General features: G+C 42.0%; 1 protein-coding gene and 1 long non-coding RNA gene across 18 annotated transcripts in view; one reads left to right on the top strand and one right to left on the bottom strand.

Annotated features, from left to right (window-relative positions):
* The window catches only part of ESRRG (estrogen related receptor gamma), a 404,916-nt gene that overhangs the window by 3,666 nt on the left and 381,347 nt on the right, over positions 1-19,903 (top strand). For 3 of the 16 annotated variants that reach the window (XM_084512428.1, XM_084512430.1, XM_084512442.1), the window contains exon 1: positions 15,925-16,051. The exons of 8 other annotated variants lie outside the window; for them this stretch is intronic. The gene's annotated coding sequence lies outside the window, so the exon portion shown is untranslated. Of the gene's footprint in view, positions 1-15,872; positions 16,052-19,903 lie in introns of those variants that run through there. 5 more of the 16 variants (XM_084512440.1, XM_084512450.1, XM_084512431.1 and 2 more) reach the window with 3 other exon arrangements.
* On the bottom strand, positions 10,987-15,713 carry LOC311433391. Of its 2 annotated transcripts, XR_014690733.1 has the most exons (3): positions 15,580-15,713; positions 13,096-15,358; positions 10,987-12,646 (listed from the first exon to the last, which is right to left on the bottom strand). It is a non-coding gene; the product is annotated as an uncharacterized lncRNA (long non-coding RNA). The 2 variants fall into 2 exon arrangements; XR_014690734.1 differs by lacking the exon at positions 15,580-15,713 and having other exon boundaries at positions 13,096-15,567.

Genomic DNA, 19,903 nt, shown 5'->3' with positions numbered 1-19,903 from the left:
CCCGGTTGGACTCTTTGTTCTTTGGCCCTTTGTCCTCTCGCTCCTCGGCTTTGCCCGAAGTTTCCAGAGGGCGGGCGGGAGGTGCGGGATGAAAAGTTGCAGAAATCCCCGGAATTAAATTCGCCGGGGCAGCGACAGCAGGCAGGGCTCCTCTCCGGGGGGCTACGTCCCCGAGCGATGTCGCTTTGTGTCACCCGGCCGCAAAACGGGACGGGTTCGCGGGAGCCGGCGGCGATGCTGGTGCCGGGGGAGCCACGGGGGGCTCCATGGGGTGCGGCGCCGCCCCGCGCAGCCGCCGGACCCCTCGGGGCCGCGGGGAACAGCCGACCCTGCGGCCGGCACCGGGACGCGCGGACCCTTCTGGTGCACAGGGGTAGAGACGGTCAGGGAACAGACCGCGCTGAGACGGGGCGGGAGGTCACGGCGACGGAGGATTTCTGAACGTCGGGCTTTACGGGACGCGTGCTCGTTTGTTTGAGTTGCACAAAGCCAGGAGGCGTTTGGCCTAATCGCCGTCTTTTCGGCGTGCTTCCTGGTTGCTTGACAGGACTGTGGCAAAATGCTGTCACAAGTTGAACAAGTTGGCGCTTACGTTCAGAGCAGACGAAATATCCTCACGAAGCAGCACAGCAGCTTACAGGACAACCTCAGCATTGTTAGTGGGAGATCATATAGTATTTCTTGGTGTCGTTAATAAAAGGAAAGCCTACTCGTTCAATACAGTATGGTGTAGCTTTGTCCTACCTTTACAAACACAATCAAATGCTAGAGAAGTAAAAGCTTATTTTTCCTTTCAGTAAGAAATCACCCATAACTTTGCAAATATGAATTATCCCCCATTATGTGAAAGTAGCAAAACACTTCAGTGAGGTGCGTTTGGTATTAGGAAAGCTGATGAGAAATGAAGTTTTCATATGGTGCACTGGACCAGGTCACAACAGGTTGCTGACAAAGCCAGGCTTGAGTCCTGAACTCTGGCAGACTTCTTTAGCAGCACTGCCATGCTCCCATTTTTGTAACCAGTGACATAAGGGATGAACATAGCACTCTGGAATTCGCTGAAAGACGATTTAATGTAATTCTCTCTCTCTCTCTCTCTCTTTTTTTTTTTTTTTTTTTAATCAAGAGATGCCGCAAATGTTTATATCAGCATAATGTAAATTTGTTATTTTTATAAACGTAGACATCCTGTATTCTTTTTTTTTTTTTTTTTTTTTTTTTTTTTTTTTTTTAGAGAGAGAATATATTCACAGTACTTTTGTATTAAATAAAAAAGGCTAAGATTGTTTATCATAGTGAGCCAAATTTCCAAAATTTGCATAGGATTTTTTTTTTTTTTTTTGTAATAGCAGACAAAACATGTTGAGAAATGAGGTGAGAAAAGTTTGAGGTAGACTAAATAAATATTTTAGATCTGGATTTTTAAACGTACATATGCTAGTAGAGATCATACCATCCTTCTGACACATGTTAAACCCTAGGATCAGTTCTTTAATGAAATGGCTTTTGATGTGAGGTGGTATGAGGCCTGTTCTGGCTTTGCTTTTTCCTCATGCTGAGGGGATATAAGTCTTGGAACCTCGCACCTGGAAAATCCAGATATTGGTATTTCAAGTTGGAAACTCGAAACCAGAAACTGTCCTTGAAAACTCTGACCTTTATTATTTCAGGCCGTGGTTCACAGTTGAATGTAATGATCAGTCACTAGCAAAGTAGAAAAAGATGCAGGCATTGTATCGGATGCTTTGATGATAGCTCAATTTTCTAGCTGAGTGTGTCTTCACACACAAGTCGACTAGTTTATTGCTTAAATCCAGAGGCTGGCCACATTACTCACTATTCTGTTTATATCCCAATGCTCATAATGTGTTGTTGCAATATCCAGGTAAAATGTTCAATGCCATTTACAACAAGGAATCTGCCTTGAGCAATACTATAATCAGTAATAGCTAGCGTTACCAAGAGGAACAGTTTCTGGAAATGAATTATCACCACATGAGTTAACAAAGGTACGTCTGTAATTTTGTTCAGAACTAAATAAAACTAGACATCTAAGAAAGAATACAAATTTAATTGGAAAAAATGGATCTTACAGAATGCTGTGTTTAATCAATAGCAGTTGCTCTGCCTTTCGGTAATGAAGACGATTAGAGGGCCATCGCTTCTTTCCAGACTGTTGTTTGAATAGAGGGGTTCTGCAGAATGAGAAAAATGAATTTCTGTCTCAGAAGAATCCACTGAAGAAAGGGTGGTTACACTTACTCACATACTGATTAATATTCCCCTTTTTAATGTTTTTCACTGATGTACATAGATTTTCTTTTAATAGATGAGGAATTTATGTATATTAAAACCAACACTCTCTGATGCTTCTTTTGAAATCTCTTCCACCGAGCATAGGTTCCCAAATATTTCAGAAGACAAATACATAAGGATGTTTTAGGATTTTGTTGTCTTGTGTTTTGGAGCAGGGGACAAAGCTACTTAGTTGTTCACTACACTACTAAGTTGTTTAAATGAGATGTCAAGCCAGACCTTTTACCTTGGAATTTTTATCACCTTTGCCTGTCAATAAATACTTGAGGCAAATAAGGAAAATTAAATTGCTTCCCTTTTTATTTCACTTGCACTTCTTATTATATATTATATCTGAAGAGCATCAGTGAAGAAGTATATGACATAAAACAGGAGGAAATACAAAATGAATACTGTTTTAAAATAGATACCTCTAGGTATAGGTGTGAATGCATAAAGATTCATTTAAACAATTCTTAAATGGAAAAGCCCTAAGTTGACAAGAAAGGTAAATAGCATGTCATAGGCACTTAGTAGATGATGTCATGCTAACTTTAGGAAAATGTATAGCAGCGGTCCCCTTGACATCCCTGCAGAAAATTAGATCCTGACAGAAAGGAAGGGAAAGCATTTAATTATAAGAATCATTTTGAGAATGGAGGGTTACAACTTTAATGTTGTATTTCTTTTATTAGTTTATCTCAGTCTTTACTAAATGAAAGTGTTTTTTTGTTTGTTTGTTTTGTTTTGTTATTTTTCCTTTAAATGCCCATGTTTTACTCTATCATTATATATTTAATAGAACTAAAAAAGAAAAGGCTTCAGAATAATGCAAATCTCAAGCTTTCAGGTATTGCAAAGGCCTTCTGCTCTTCCTACATGTGTAAAATTACTACTATCCATGGTAAAAGTGGTAGATATTGGCTGAGATTCAATAGATGAATAAGTATCAACTTAGATTTTTCTTTTTACTGTTATGTATGGGGAGAGCTGGAGCTCTTTGCGTTATGCAAGTATAAGAGTATGCTTAGGATGTCAACTGAATGCAGTAAATACATTTGCAACAAATGCTGGTGATAATGATGTTTCCATCTAAGTATTTAATGTTTCAAATTTTGTCTGACTTTTAATAGAGTAGTAAAAACAAACTTAGAAGTGAGTTCCTCGTATTTATATTTTATCAAAAAAATCTTATTCAAACTACAAAAAGTGTTTCTCTGTATTTTTTTAGTGACTCACAACCTTAAGATGCAGCAATGGCATCACAAACTCCCTCCCTTAAAATACTCATGCAAGAATAGTACATTATTGCCTATGCACATTTTTTCAGCACATACATCAGTAATGTACAAATGGATCTAGCTTTAAGCACAGAGAGGAGAAAAGATAACTCTATATAAATTCATTTTAAGTAACTGATTAAGTTTAAAGACTTATTTCTGTTTCCGTTGCAGTTAATATGAAAACTTGTGACTTTGAATAGCTTCCTCTTACTATTTGGATTCTGGAAATGCTCAGAATTCCTACCCACGGTTTTGGTTTTGTTGTGCAGAAATACATTACAGTAACACCATCTCTCCATTGAAATCTATGATTACAGGGGCCATAATTTTTCATGTACTTGTATTTACTATTTTTAGATTTTGTGCCTTGTAGTAAGAAGCTTGCCCTCCTCTCTCAATCTCCTTCCTCCTCATTGCCATAGAAATAGTTGTCATGTATGTGAATAGGATATTTGGTGTTTAACTGTTTCAAGATTTCATACAAATACAGGATAAAAATTATTATTATTATTATTATTATTATTATTATTATTATTATTATTATTATTTAATAATTAATAATAATAATTAAATAATAATAACAATAACAATAATAACAATAATAATAATAATAATAATTTTAAACTTATATCAAATACAACAATCCCCTGGCTGGGGAAGTTGCCAGTGAAATGGCATAAAGTTTAACTCCCATTAATGATGACTAATAAAATGGATGAGGAACTTACACATTTTCTTTCAGTTAGGAAAATATTAGAGTAGATGAGAAGGAAAAAAAAACCTGAACTTAGTACTTCTTTGCATATACTTGTCAGTCTACACTTTCTGAACAAATTATATCATTATTTAACATTTTTACTTTTTTATTATTATTATTATTTTTTTTTTTTCTCAAGAGAAAAGAGTAAGGCATCTAAAGTTCACCTGAAGTTTAAAATAAAAAATGTAGGTCTTTAAACAAGGAATGAGAATAGTGCAACCCTCTGAATTATAAATTATGTAATCTTGTTTCTGTTTTGAGCCTGGATTTTCTCTGAAGAATTTTCTTCCCATCACCCCCTTATTCATCTTGTCCATTTGAAAAATGTTGAAAGTGGTAGGTATTTTGGTAGGCTACAGCATAGTGACTCCTCAGTGCTCGAAAGATACCTGGAGCTCTGCATGCATTATCTTTGAATTAGTAGAAAGTGTTAAATATTAGTAGGAAGGTAAAATCTTTTACATAAGGCAAAACTAGTGTAATCCAGTTATGGTTTTCACTGATACGTGGAAACTGAAAGATTTTGTAGCTGCACATGTACATACACTGCTACTTCTGGGTAGATGGTGATGGTATATTCCAGGAAAAATAGAAACAAATGGAGTTTATACCTCTAACTTGGATGATACAAACTCAGTAGACAAATTACTACTTTTTTTTTTTTTTTTTTTTCATTTCTAATCTGTAATAGTATCTATCTAAAGGAATAAGTGATATATATATATGTGTGTATATATATGTTTCACAGCTAGGGAAGAAATTACTCAAGGAGAAAATCTTACTTTAAAGGAAGTGTCACATAAAAGAGGAACTCTATGGGTCCTAATTTGTCTGTCTTGGTAGAATGAAGAAATTTTTGAAATCCCAGCACCCCAGCTTCCTCAAGAACAACTTGGTATCTGTAAGGCAGGATCACCAGTCATAGGCCCATGTAAGTGACAATGACCACTGTCAGTTGCCGACTGAATTATTTCTCAGTTCATTCATCCATTATCTAGCAAATAAAGTGTCATCAATCCTTTTAGAGAAGGAACATACAATAGAAAAATATTTAAATGTTGTCGCTTGATTTTTTTTGTAGCAAAGAATATTTAAAAAAATAAATACTCAGAGTAGGGGAAAAGAGACAGTTGAGGGACCGTGGTGGGACTGGCACAGATCCTTCCTGAACCAGTAGAAGATACAGACCAAATTGTTCGTCACTGGCATGCTAACATCCTGAGATTCATAGTGAAGCTTCATTTGATCTGAAAGTTTGGTACTGCCTCCATTGTAATCACTGAGGTTTGTGTTCCGCAGCCTAGAACTCTTGCCACTATGTCTAATTTTTACAAATGTTTTATTTTGACATAATAGTTTAAAACATTTAGAAAAAACAGACATGCAAAACCTGTGAGTGATTATGCTATTGACATTTAAAGAGTAAATTTCATCTATTAAATTCATATGTGGGAACTAAGAGACAGAGGGAGACAAGACTCCCTAAAGCCCAAGATCCCCGAAATGTGTGCATGATTGACTTAGGACTACAAAGCAGGTTGCATACACCTGCTACACACGTGATGTGGCCTCATCAAGCATATACATCTTATGATACCTTCACAAACTACTAAAGCCTAGTTCCAGCTTTTTCCTCAACAATTTTGTGATGCTCTTTCACCTAGTGGCAATGTTTCTTTCTTAAATCTCTATAAAGCTTGTACCTATGTGAGGGTGAGAAGAGCTGTTTGTCTTTCCAGTACCCAAAAAATGAAGTACCCTTTATTCCTTGATGGATAACTCACGTATTTTCAGGCAGAAATACCTGAAATTAGATGGAATTGCTTTTACATAGCAATTTGTTGCACAGAGGCTGCATGGAGCAAAACCAGCATCTGATGTTGTACATCCTCTGCAGCAGCAGATGAAAGAGGAAAAATTGAGACAAAACGGAAAATAGTGAAAGGTCACTTTTGTTGGGCTTGCACAGAAAGAGTTGTCTCAAGAAACAATGTGTACTTCTGGAATAGAAGGAATCTGCTTTCTGGATGCTAAACCTGGGTGGTATACTGACACTTAGTAACTTAGGAATGCAATATCCTACCTGCACAGGTAGGAATGTAGCACAACAGTTGTCTAACAACTGGAAATCAATACTATGGTAAATACCAATCTCTTAAGAAGAGACATTATTGTTACAAAAGAGGCAAAAAAAAATGTTTTGGGCAAAATTCTGTATCCATTTGTGCATCTGGCTTTGTCACAACAAAACAGCAGGCATGGAAGCTGCTTCCCCCTCCCTTTGCTCTCCAGCCTCCTAAGCAGCCTGCTGCTTCAGTAACATTTCTTTTATTGATAGTGAGCATAATTGGATGCAGGGGCTTGGTACTGGGATCAGTGAATTTCTCAGGATGGCTTCAGAAAGACTTGGATCAGATGTTCATGAGCTAGTGGCTCTATTTCTTAGCAGAAGTATGGTAGCAAAACATTACAGTGAAGTTTCCTAACTAGTAAAGCTCCTCTAATGAGTTGTACTATAGTATACGACAGTGCAGTGAAAAAAAAAAGGAAAAAAAATGTTGTACACAAAATTATCCTTGTTGAAAAGAGTGAATAGAGAAAATATAGGATAGAACAAAACTCCTGGTAGCTTATATAAAGTAATTTAGAAAAAGCGGTTTGATATCAGAGTTACTAATATCAGGCTCCCCAAGGTTTCTTCAGTCCTCCTGTAAATAAAATGAGGACACGTTTCAGTCCAAGTGAGCTTCAGGATCATGTCCAGTAATGATATTTTATGCACACTTTGTTTTGTGCTGGTGTACACAGGCTCTAACAGACTTCACATCAGGCTGAAAGCGTTGAGCCAAAGAAGAGGTGCAGTTAGTTAGCTCTCTCATCTGCAGAACATAGGGGAAAGGCAAATGGCGATATTGAGGTGTTTGCGAGGGAGGTAGTTTCTCTAAGCGAGTTACTCCATGCTTTGCCTTGCAGAAGCTGATCCCAAGGTTTGTAGCCAGGCTTGCAAATGTGCAAGGGAGGCAAAGCCACTGCCTGAGCGCCACACAGTCCTTCCTGAGCCTTTCTCTGCAATTAGGCAGTGCTGGGTGGCTACGGCTGCCCTTTATGTCTTTCTTTCTCCTTTTATTGTGGCTGGAGCTGCAATCTGAGCAGAGTGACATGGGGAAGGCCTGATCCCTATTCTGACCTGTTGAAGACTGTGATTGTCTAGCTAAAGGCTGAAAGGACAGTACTCTGCAGTGGGTCTTGTTTGGTGGAAATGGTTGAAACTCTGCCACCTAACTACGAGCAAAACACTGGTGCTATTTTGAAGCACCTTTTATTTTTTATTTAATTAGATAGATATCTGCAGATTTGGGGACTACCTTTTTTATTCATTCCAGAATCTTCTAATTGACAAAAATAAGACCTAAAAACATATATATCCCTGCATTACTAAATCTATGTAAAAACAAAAAACAAAACCTGATTTAATATATTTTAGATAGCTTAAGCAGTACATACTGTCTTACATATGACAAGGTTTCTTAAGCTTTATAAATTTTGTTTGTAAGGTATTAATGAACAGTGCTTCAGTAATGCAATGCAAACATCATAGCTAGAATGGAAATAAACATCTTATTTTCTTGGCAAAATTATCATTACCCTGTGCAGAGGAAAACCCTCTGTAGTTGTCTTTGTTGCCACCACTGCTGCACTTTCTCCCCAGGATAGCCCATTGTTTGCTGCACTCCCTCAGCAAGCTTTTTTGTAGGGCTTTTGGATGCTGGAACTTCATCTGATTAAATGCCTTGTACAGCACCTAACAAAATTAACTTCTTACCCTGAACAATGGTACCATGCTATAAATACCTAATGAGAAAAGGGCTCTCGTAGTGTCAACCTGGAGTACTCACCCAAAGTTTTGTAGAAATTTCTCTGTATTGGCACTGAGGCGATGCATTTGGGCTTAAGCACAACAGCTCTCTCACCTTGCCTTTTGTGGCATGAAAGAAGGACACAATGGTTTTGGACTTATTTCTGCAAAATTTGAGCACTCGTAATTCCTGCTTACATCAGCAGCAGAGGAGAGCACGCAGCTCCTGGCACTAATTTCTGCCCTGCCCAGAAATTAACTTCAAGAGCCTCAAAATTGTCATTAAAATTCAATTGTTTCCCTTCACATTTACACATCCGCCCCTGGAAAAACAGCCATTGTGTAACTTCTGCCCCTCTCCCTGGAGGTGTTACCAGGAGGTTAATTCACAACGGGGATGGGAAGGTTGTAGCCCAAAATGTTGACTGAAAAGACAGAGGCAAGAAAATGAGCTTACCTTCAACCCCTCTGGCTCCAACACTGAACTATGTAATAATGTGAGTGTAGGATTTCACTGCTAGATTTTCACATTGGTTCTGCTTCTGTCTTGGCTACCATGCAAATATTTATTACTTTTTATTTTATTGCTGTTGCTTTATGACATGACCGCTTGACCACTATATCATGAAAAGAATGCAACTTTTTTTTTTTTTTTTTTCCAATTTTTTATTTGATTAGATGTTGTAGATTTTCTTGGTTAATAGGTCCCTAGCTAGTATAAACTGGTATGGCTACACTGATTTCACTAGAGCTACATCAGCTTTCACCAGTTGCGTGCCTACTTTGTAGTATGTGGCTCTGACCAGCTAATTACTTTACCATAACACAGTATTCAAATATAGTGATGGAATTTAAGGTTCTGACTGGTGTTAGGTAATTAAATGTAAATAAGTGTATTAGTCTTTAGAGTACAATCTTTTTCATTTTTCTCACCATTTTCTGTCACAAACAACCATATTAAAACTGGTGTCCTCTCCTTCCCACTGGCCTCTTGGCTGCCTGCTAGGGGCCCGCAGGTGTAAAACGAAGGATGGGTTCGGTATCAGCACATTTCACTTACAGCACTAGAAATGAGCATCTTTAACGCACCAAATGAGCTAAATGACAGGGGAATGCTTCCAGACGGCATTCCAGGGCTGTGAAGGCAACCCAGGGACCTGTGGTCCAACAGGCTTTGTAACGCTGAACCATGCTGAGAAAGGCCTTCCTGCACGCTTCTGTATACCATTTTTTACCTACATCTGTCAGATCTTTGAAAGCACAGCTTTTTGTTTTGCCTGAGGATGTACTTAGGCATTCTGAAAAGTCAGAAGACTTGCTGAACTTTGAAGGCTAGGGACTGTAAATGGGTGGCTAGCAGGGTCAAGATGGAGCTGAGGTACTTCAGACCAAAATTATTTAAGGTCCAGTATTGACTTGATCATCTTCTGACTTAACGTAACAGGTGCCTCCTCTACATGAAGTCCTGCAGTCTTAGGGAAAACTTAGTTCATACAGTGTTGGGTTTCCATAATGAAGCATCACAGGTGCTTTCTTCTTAACTGCAACAGTATCAGTCCCTCTGTCTTTATATAAAACATAGCAATTAAAGAAATCAAGTTCAGGGATGAAGGGTTTCATGTTTCCTCTTCCAGTCTATAAACTATTCTATGTGTAGGCTTCTTCCGCTCTTCCTTTTGAAGCTCCACCATCAGCGTTTAAGGTTATTCAGGCCAAAGAAAGGGAGCAGCAGGGAGCATGACTGCAGCCTGCTGTGACAACACTGAATTATGTGGGGTAATCCTGGATCTCTGGCTTCCAGGACTTCTTTAGCATTCATACATTGAGAATAAAACACATTAATGGGCTTTTGAGAATTCCTGAGATATGACCTGGATCATAGATAGAGCCTAACTGCCATTAAACATAACACCTTCTTGGCAGCCATTCCTCCCATGCATCCTCTGCCTTTAAGATCTATTTTGGAGAGGCAAGAGGCATTTTCGAAATCTTGTAATCAGCTCCTGTCTACAAAGGAATCAGGCCCACTGCAGGCTGTTTTATCCTGTGCTTAGCATCTTGTATGTATGGCATGTGAAAGGGGAAGAGGGCTCAAACACCATTTGTACTTTAAATAATTGTGTCAGTGGTTACACAATCCATAATGTTTGTATTTTCACAAAATGCAGTGTTTGTGGTTAACTTCTAGAGAGCAGAAATGAGATACAGTTCTAGTATTGGTTCAGACTGTACCAAAGCCCATCTGTCAAGGGCATCAGGAAAGGTGCCAGTGAGCATCATACAATTTGTCTGCTCATATATAGAGTATCAGCACTTGCTCGTGGCACTTTGGCAACTTCTATCTATGTCAAGCAAGACAAAGTCTGATTCCTTTACTACTTAATACAGTTGGTTCAAGTTTCTCCAACACTTGGCTCAAAACTTGTTAGAAGTCAGGCTGCAAAAGTCAGGAGGTGAACTTTCTTATTCCGCGAGAACTTGGATCCAACATTAGGTGAGGGCCCCACCCTGATCCTGATCTCTGATAAATATACTTTTCAACGTTGCATTACTGCTAGTGTGAGAGCCAAATGTCTACACTGATATTTATGTTCAGCCAAATGGAAGCTCTTTTTTTTTTTTTTCCTGATTTATAAGTATGTTATGTTTTACAGACATGAGTAACCCATGTGGGATATCTTTCCCACAGAGTAAAACCAATGTAAATTCACATGACTCAGGGATTTGTTTCAATGCTCGTGTATAAACTCTCATTAGAAATGATTACGCTTAAAGATCAAAAGAAAAGTACACTCGCTTGTATTAATGTTTAATGCATAATTCACATTGTTAGAACAAAAAACAAAACAGTCAGTGGTTGTTATGACAAATATTAAACATTGGCACTACTAACCAATTCCCAGAGAGGATCCTTCGTTTCACGACATTGGCTGTGTGCTGAGATTTCCTCTTGCATCTATTACGCCATTGTCTCTGAGACCTCTACATTTTAAAGACCTCTTCCTTCCCTACAGGGATCAGCAATCCCCCTGTACTAGCACGGGTAGGGCAGACCTGAGACACCCTCTCACTGCAGGTGCCTCCCGTTTCTGGAGAGCTCTCAGTGGCAGCAGTGTAAAATAATCTAATCCAGTTGTTGACACAAGTGTGATTTTAGATATGGCATGTTCCTGTATGGTCCAAAGCTCTCCTGGCCTTCAATCTCAGCCTACTTTCAGCCTTACTATCAAGACTAGGCCCATGTTCGATGTTACTCAACACAACAGGATTAAAGAGCTTGATTTTTACCTTCCTTGTTCAATGCTTTCTTTCTTACCAGAGAGCTTCATACTTAAATAAGCAGGCTAAGCATGAGGGGGGCGTATGTGAAATCCATTCCCTGTATCCTTCAACCAATACCAGCACAGTGGAGCAAAACCATGCTCATAATCACAAATTGAGCTTAAGAAGAATCACATTTGCAGAATCAATGCCTGTTACACAGAGTAGCAGGGCTGCTCAATGTATATATAGGAAGATCCATGGGTACCCTCTGCCTTCCCACACCTTACAGTCTTTCACACAAAGTAATTTTTTTCCACATATCTTCATAGCATTTATTGACTTTTTCTATGCCAGCGTTTAAATTTGTAACACCTAGTTTTTGTATTTATGTTTCTCTTTGAAACTTTGCTGTTTTACTAGCTGAGCTTACATCACTTTTTTTACATTTTTTTTTCCTAAAAAAAAAAAAAAAAAAAAAAAAAAAAAAAAAGTTTGATATGTAGCAGCCTTAATTCAAGTCAAAGAGTCACCAAACTTCCAAGGAAGGTCTGTGGCACAGAATGACATTTGAAGAGCTTTCTGCTTGACATGAAGGTGCAAAAAAATTTCCCTTTCTCATTATCGTTTTGGTAGTTTTCCTGTACACCAGTAGTGACACAATACACCTGATTCAGTCCTCCTGTACCCACCCATTCAGAGCAAGTAACTGCCTGAGACTGAGGTAGGCTCTTCCTGAATCAGGTCTCTAAACAAACTGCGAAATTAGCTTCCTGTTCCTGAGGTGCCTCCTGAGAGCCCCATTGTTCTGCAAGCCATCCTGTGCAAGTTTGCGAGGTTCCTCATGCAGGAACTAGTATTGTTGCATTATAAAGGGTGCTTCACATAGACACTACTGCTTTGAATGGCATGTAGTCAAAGTACAAGCAGATCATGGCTGTTTAAGAGGACATAGCAGACCTTTGGGTTTTGTTTTCCTTTTGTTAACAACCTACTCAAAAAAATTATGATCAAGAACCCGGTATTTTCTCCAGTAGAGAGCTGACTGTCTGTTCCAACACAGCTGAGAATGTACTCAGAGTACGCATTGTTTATTTTTTTTGGTGGTGGTGTGGGTTGTGTTTTTTTTTGAAGTGCACATGGAATTGCTGTCCTTGACTTGATCATAAGTGCATAGCCGTTGTGAGGTTTCTGTTAAGAAAGAAAAACCTGTAATGAATTAAATATGCCTCGCAAGGAAAGAAGTAGGTCAAATGTTGAGCTAAATTAACCTTATGTTATATAGAAAAACTACATACATTGTGTTGTTTTCACGTGTGCAACTTTGGACTTGTCTACACACAAAATTATTCCAAAACACTTACTAGCTACACTGCAATAATTACTCTCGACTAAAACCATGTGTGGACAAATTTTATGCCAGCGTAAGAATCCACTTTCTTGAAGTCTCTTTATCCACTTTAGAAGTGGATTAAGTGAAACCAGGAAACAGCTCTGTCATTCCAGAATGAATGAGGCACCTGGGCACAGTTCTGCTTTACATTCAGACTCTACCTTAATCCAGCACAATTTTGCTGGGCTGAGAGGCTCTTAAGATATATCTACATAGCAAATGAACTTGTGATTATAGACATACCAACCTTTCTTTTACTCTCGCTGGCGTGAGTAACAGCAGTAATGAAAGATGGTGGCAGACACTTCAGTGTAGCCTATTAACTGGAGCATACACGCAGGAAGCCTTCTGGTTGTGAACAACCTATGCTGAAATCCACCTCATCACGCCCTCACTTCAGATACTACGCACGTCCCTGTACTAATGCCGGGGTGGGAATGCCTCTCTACATCTCTGGTGTGTACATGCACCAAAAATTGCATATGCGATAGGACTGTGCTGCTGAGCTAAATGGAAAACAGGTGAATCTAACTTCAGAGGTTAATCACATTGGAGGAGACGCATGGCTCACACATTTTTAATATACACACCTTTGACAACCAAATAAAGTGTCAGATGTGCGACTACATAGGCCAAATTAAATATGCTGCAGACAAGCACAGCTCAGTTGATTTCATTGGGGCTGAATTTGGCTCCATAGGCAAGTTCTTGCTTATTTGACTAATACTTGTTTTGTTGCCTATCTTCTCATTTCTTGTAATGAAATTAATGCACTTTAATATTCCTTTCAATGCATTCCAAAAATGGCAATTTGATTAACTAATTCCCTTTTAAAAGTGTAACAATCACAAGTAAAATCTCCCTGTTATGAGAGGTATGGAACAACTGCAAATGGCATCTTGGGTAGCTCTGCCATAACCTTCATCTTTTTTAAACAAATTGCCCACATCAATCAGCAGAGCCTCATTTAAAAATGAATGGCAAAATATAGACAACAACCGGCGCTTTTCAAGTCTACCAAAAATGTACAGGTAATGTACCCTCTGCGCTGCTGAGCTCTGTTGAGACAGTATACTTAAGACAAACAAAAATTTAGTCTAAATGCTGCTCAAAACAATTTCAAAACAGAAACATTAGACAAACTAGTCTTTATAGCCAAGCCAGAAAGCACCTCGAGCAGCTTGGGTTAAAAATAAAAAGTACTTTCAATTTCACTCTCCTTAAAATGGTGCTTGGACTCCCTAATATTCTGAGAAGGACTTTTTTTTTTTTTTCCCCAGTTTAAAAGCAGTCTTTTTCCAGTGGAAATAGACTATCTCAGGATTTAAAATAACAGCTGCTCCAGAGTACTGAGTCTGGCAACAGAAAAGGTTTATGCATTTATGCTAGCTTCTCCCTGACTTTATCCTCGTAAAAAAAAATGGAAGTGCAAAACCTGATTAGTAACAATATTAAACAAAGGCAATCTTCCCTTTTATTGTATTTAAATTAGGAAAATTAAGTGTTAATGCTAATATTAAAGATGAACAGATGTAGCTGCAAAAATAATTTAGTTTCAGCCCTGTTTTGTGTTCCTTTGTGAACTCCATGGTGCTAACTAAGTGTATATTGCGAGTCCTTGTTAAAACGGGTGGCAAGAAATGCAGCATGGCATGGAGAAACTTTACTTTGGGCTTTCCTGAGCGCCCTGTGGTCAGCGTGCAGATGCAGTTTGGGATATTAAAAGCGTATGTATGTAACAACTTAGCTTCAGCTGAAAAGGCCAAGTCTGCGCCACCATGGATACCTAGGAGTGAGGCCTAGCTCTGAAAATACGCAAGTATGAGCACAGGAGTAAATCTATACATCTTAAGCTCCTGAATTCACATATACTTACAGGATTTCCCTCATAGGAGTCCAAAACCCAAAGGAAGATATCCAAGCATGTTGCCAGCCCCTGCCCCTGCTCGTAACTATGCCCTGGGCACGCAGGTGACCATGCCGGTGGCAGCAGGCCTTATCTCCCTGCGTGGTGGCATGGGACGCTTTGGGACACGGCTGCACCCCAGCAGCAGTGCGTGAGGGTGAGCTGCACACCCCCAGCTCAGCCTGACACCATCTCACCAGCGACCTTCATGCCCTGGCCCACAAGGAGCATGACTGGAGCATGCATCCACCCGCGTACCACACCAGCCTACACTGTGGGAACTCGATGTGGATTTGGGGGGCCCGGACCTCATCTGCAGTCCCTTCAGGGTGCTTTATTTTTTGCCCCAGTTCCATTCCCCTGCCCGCACGGACATGGCGGGCTGGCAGCATGTGCGTGGCAGCGTGTCGCCGGCTGCGCTGTCCCATCTGAGCGCATCTGTGCTGCTGGAGGGTGGCAGCCCCACCACCCTCATTTCGGTGGATGTGTTTTTTTTTTTTTTTTCTTCCTCCCCCCCCTTTTTTTTTTTTTTGCGTGTGTGCTTTATTTCTCCAGGTGGGACGTGGCGGTGCCCAGCGAGGCTGGCCTGGCGCTGATCGTCACCCTGAAGGTAAAATGAAAGACAAAAAGATGAACGCATGCCTGCTCCCCCGCGCCCGCCACCATCGCGGGCCGGCAGCCCCCGCCGCGCGCCGGATTTCCTGCCTCGGCTTTTTTTTTTTTTTTTTTTTTTTCTCCCTATCGTTTCGCCGAAAGGATTTAAAAATTAAAAAAAAATAAAAAATAATAAAAAAAATACCCGCATGCAGAGAAACGTGCACGTACCCGGCAAATGAGCCCGAGCAAAAAACCCCGGCCGCTTCCCCCTTCTCCTGCCAAGTTATCATTGAGAAAACAGCCAGGCGGAGTGACGTCCCGGGTCAGGCCGAGTGCGGAGCGGCGCTACCAAGGCGGCAGGGAGGCCCGGAGCCGCCAGCGGGGCCGGGGCCGCGGGGCCGGGGCCTCCGCCGCCCGCCCGCCGCCGCCCTCCGCCCGCCGGGGCCGCCCCCGCCGGGGCCGCCCACCCCGCGCCCCCCTCGCCCCCCGCCGCGGCTCCCCGCGGCCCGAGCCCGCCGGCGGCTCCCCCCTCGGCGGCGGAGGTCGCGGGAGCCCGGCTGGAGGAGGCGTGTGTAAAGATTTTGCAATGTCCCTGCATGGTGTTGTAGACTTTGCGAGCAAAGAAACCGGCTTCGGCTTCTTTGAAAGCCCCGGCGACTCACCTGACTAGCCTGCCTGCCTGCGGTGCCGAGCGGACCAGGTAACGCCGGGACCCCCCTCCCCCGGCCGCTGACATTGCGGCGGGGGCGGCGGGCGGCGGCCGGCAGCGCAACCCCCCCCCTCCAAAAAAAAAAAAAAAAAAAAGAAAAAAAAAAAGAAAAAAAAAATCCCAAGCCTTAGGGGACTAGCAGCGGCTCCCCCCAAAAAACCCAAACCGTGGGCACTGCACTTGCCCCGAGTCCCCCCCCCCTCCCCAAAAAGCCGCCCCCCCAAGCCCGCAGCCTCCCGTGGTGTTGGTCTCTCGGGCAACGATTGAAAATTATTGGGGTGCAGGGGGTGAATTTTATGCTTTATGATTATTATTAGGGCATTTATTCCCCGCCCTTCCTGCCGACCCCGCAGGTCTCTCCCCCCTCCGTCCTCGCCCCCCCCCAGCCGGGAGCGCCGGGGAAGTGAGGAGGCGAAAGGGAGCCCAGAGTTTGGGGCCGGGGTCCCGGGGTGGCGGCGGGCTTCAACTTTAACCTGGGGGGGCTGGCCCCGGCCCCGGCCCCTTGCCCGACCTCCCCTGGTCGCCCCGTCCTCGGGGGGGGCTGCGGAGAGGCGAAGTGCGGCAAGTCGGTGGGTTTGGAGGGGCTGAGCCCGGCCCAGGGGGTCTCTGCCCCCCAAAACCCAGCACCCCTCCTCAGGCCCTCGGAGGTGTTTTATTTATTTTCTTCTGGGGGGGGAGGCGCTGGGTCCGCGTGCTGGCCGCGAGAACCGGGGACAGGGCTGGGGAGCGGGGGGCGAGCAGAAAGGAGCCGGGGAGCGGGGAGGGCAGGTGGGTGGCAGCGTGGGCAGGGCTCGCCTTTCCCTCCCGCAGCTCCCCCGGGCCGGCCTGCAGCGGGGGGGCTCCAGGGCTGGCTGCCGAGCGCAGCCCCGCAGGCAGGGAGCTGACCCCACGCCTCACACCGCCGGCCGGGAGGGAAACCCGAGCGTCCTCTGCAGAAAACCACACAAGTTTGCAGCGTTTCGTAGCAGCCCTCTCTTAAATGCGAAGTGCAAAACTTATCCGATGCGTTTTTATTATTTTTTTTTTTTTTCCCCCTCTTCCCAGTTTTATTCCAGAGCACAAAATGTTCCCGTGTAGCACACATGCAGTCAGTCGCTGCTAGGATGGGAGTAGTTTCCAATCTAACCTACATTAGCTTATACATGGTGCGCGGGTTGCGTTTGCTCTGCAAATATGCCAGGGCTGAGAATGACGAAATGACTCATATGGTTGTGTTCCTTCTTGCCTCGAGAGTATCAAGGTGGCCCTTGTTCTGCGTGCTGGGGGGCTGGGGAGGGGAGGGGGCGGTTAATGCCTCCGCTGGAATCTGGCAGGTCTCCTTTTAGAGGACTTTCCAGTTTAAAATGTGCCAGGGGCAGAAGAAGGTAAACATGACATTCAGCGTGCTCATTATCAAAATAAGGAAAAACAAATCGATTGCATTAACTGTGTGTGCAGTATCACGGTTATTCCATAGTATTCCCCCTCCCACCCCCCTCCCCAAAATTAAAAGGTTGCCACTGGAGTGCTGTGTCCCTATCTCCAACCTAGCACCACTTATTACTGCAACAGCATTTCAATATTAAGTGATCTTGGAGATATTTCATCTTTCATTTTGAATCCTGAATTTGAATCAGCATTAGAATGTCAGGGCTGCAAGATAAGGTATAACAAACTAAGTAGACAGCTGAAGGGCTGCCGGTGAAGGTGCTGCTGAGAAGGATATCTTGGGCCGTTCGCAGTAACCTTGTTTACAGGGACGATTCAATTGCAACCTGAATTTCAGAGAGAGCCTGCCTGGACTAATGCCTGTGTGTTTGAAACTGATCACGAGTGTCTTGCATTGTAAACCCTCTCTCTGCCTGCATCGTGTACTCACTGAAACTTTTCTGGAAGGTTATTATGATTTTCTGATATGAAAATTAAGATGTTTTCCTAACAGGAACACTGCTCTTTGAACTGGTGTACATAAGCAACAAAGTATTCCTGAGGTTTGATTATTTATTTATTTATTTATTTTGCCTCTGATGTGTTACACCGGTCGTTTTCACTTTACGCATAAGGCTTTGATTTAGTATATTCAAGTCTCAGCGGTTTTGAACATATTTTACAGCACACGAAGTCGGTTCAAGTCAGCATGTGAAAAGATGCACGTTGTAATGAGGAACAAGTCTGTCGTGGTCTGCTCAATTTTTGTTTTCTTTTCTTAAAGCTGTTCCAGGAAAATCACGTGCATTCAGAGTGGGTGCTAAATGCCAGCAGCCACATTAATGAAGAAAAAATGCTGTCGAAATACTTTGGAATAATAAATAGGATATGTAATGGTCAACCACAAGATAAAAATTTTACACAGTGTTTTTATGGCTCTAAATTGGCTGCATTGTAAACCAAGCTTACTACTCTATTAAGTCATCATACTTTTCAATTATTTAAGATTTCTAGCCAAGCTATCTAATATTGTCTTCATTGTGCATATCAGAAAATTATATATAAGGTTGTAATTCCTTGTTGTTAGTCTGTGAGGGCTTTGTTGCAGATCGGGGTTTAATTTTGACTTATCAGGACAAATATTACAAAGCATGCACGCAGGAAAATGATATGGAAATAGCCCCAGTCCTACAGAATGGGGATAGTTACAGCACTGAAATGTACCTAATACAATTTGAGATCCACTCACTAAGAAACCTTGACAGTATCTGCCTTCCAGGTACTGTGCATTTGGAAATACTATATCTCCATTTAAATGCAGATCTTCAGTTTTCTCCAGGGGGCAGTTGGCGAATCTTTCGATTGAACCACTAGTACTAGAAAAACTAACTGCAGATTTACCCATGAACAAGAGACCCTTTCAAGTCTGCCTGTTTGAAATAATGATTTTAAAATTTCCCAATATTGCAATTTTAGATTGATTTAAAATGCCTTTTCAGAAGTCACACAAAAGGAATGCTGTCTTTTCTCCAAGTAGCACAATGTTTGCACACTTATTTAGCAGCCTAAAGAGAGATAACATTACAAGCAAGTGCTTTGTTTTTGCATGGCTATTGTGTATGCATGTGAGTTTTGTCAAATGGACAGAGCAGTCTTGCTTTGATTTTGACCTAGATTCATCCCGATTCTTCCTATACAGCTAGTACCTGCTTATTTCCTGCTGTGAAAATAGGAGAACAACTGTTGATGCTATCTGGCAGGGGCTGCGTGGGCAATGGACACTCTACACTGGTGCTACGGTTAGAAGGGGGTGCAAGCAAATACTCCCTCTCATGTGATTTTTCATTCTTTTAGAGTCCGATTCAAAGGAAGACAGAAAAAAAAATGGGTGTAGTGAGTTTGTTTCTCTTTCCATGTTGGGCAAGCACATTTTGCACACTTGCACTGGTGAACAGGGCCATGTTTTATTTAAAACAAGTCTTAGGTCCATTTTATTCTATAGTCATTTGAACCTCAGTGCCAGCAGGTGTCAGCCGTCCTTTGAGGGGCTTGTCCTACCCAGTCCAATATCCGTACTGTTTGCTAGGTGTCTGGTTGGCAGTGTAGCCCAACCCCAGGACATGGGGAATGGAAACTACCTCTTGGAGTGAAGGCAGAACAAATGGCCTGGTGCAGGGGAGATAAAAGATCCTGGCCTTTTCCTGACCAGTACCAGGTGCTACATGCATTCATTGCTCTCTCTCTCTCTCATCCTGAGCATCTCTCAGGATTCTGCCCCTGTCCCTGTGCCAAGCTGCAGAGATAGCACCCATATTATGCTCACCTGTTAATGGCATATAACCCATTGGCTTCAGTACCCTGGAGAAATCACTCACTTCAGCCTCTGCGTGGATTTTGGGCAGATGTGGAAAGTTGAAGCTCATGTGCACCAGCATT

This window comes from Aythya ferina (genome assembly GCF_964211825.1).
Source record: "Aythya ferina genome assembly, chromosome: 3".
In the NCBI taxonomy this organism is placed as follows: domain Eukaryota; kingdom Metazoa; phylum Chordata; class Aves; order Anseriformes; family Anatidae; genus Aythya; species Aythya ferina.
The sequence above is the reverse complement of the archived record's forward strand: the minus strand, read 5'-3'. Positions and strand labels throughout refer to the sequence as shown.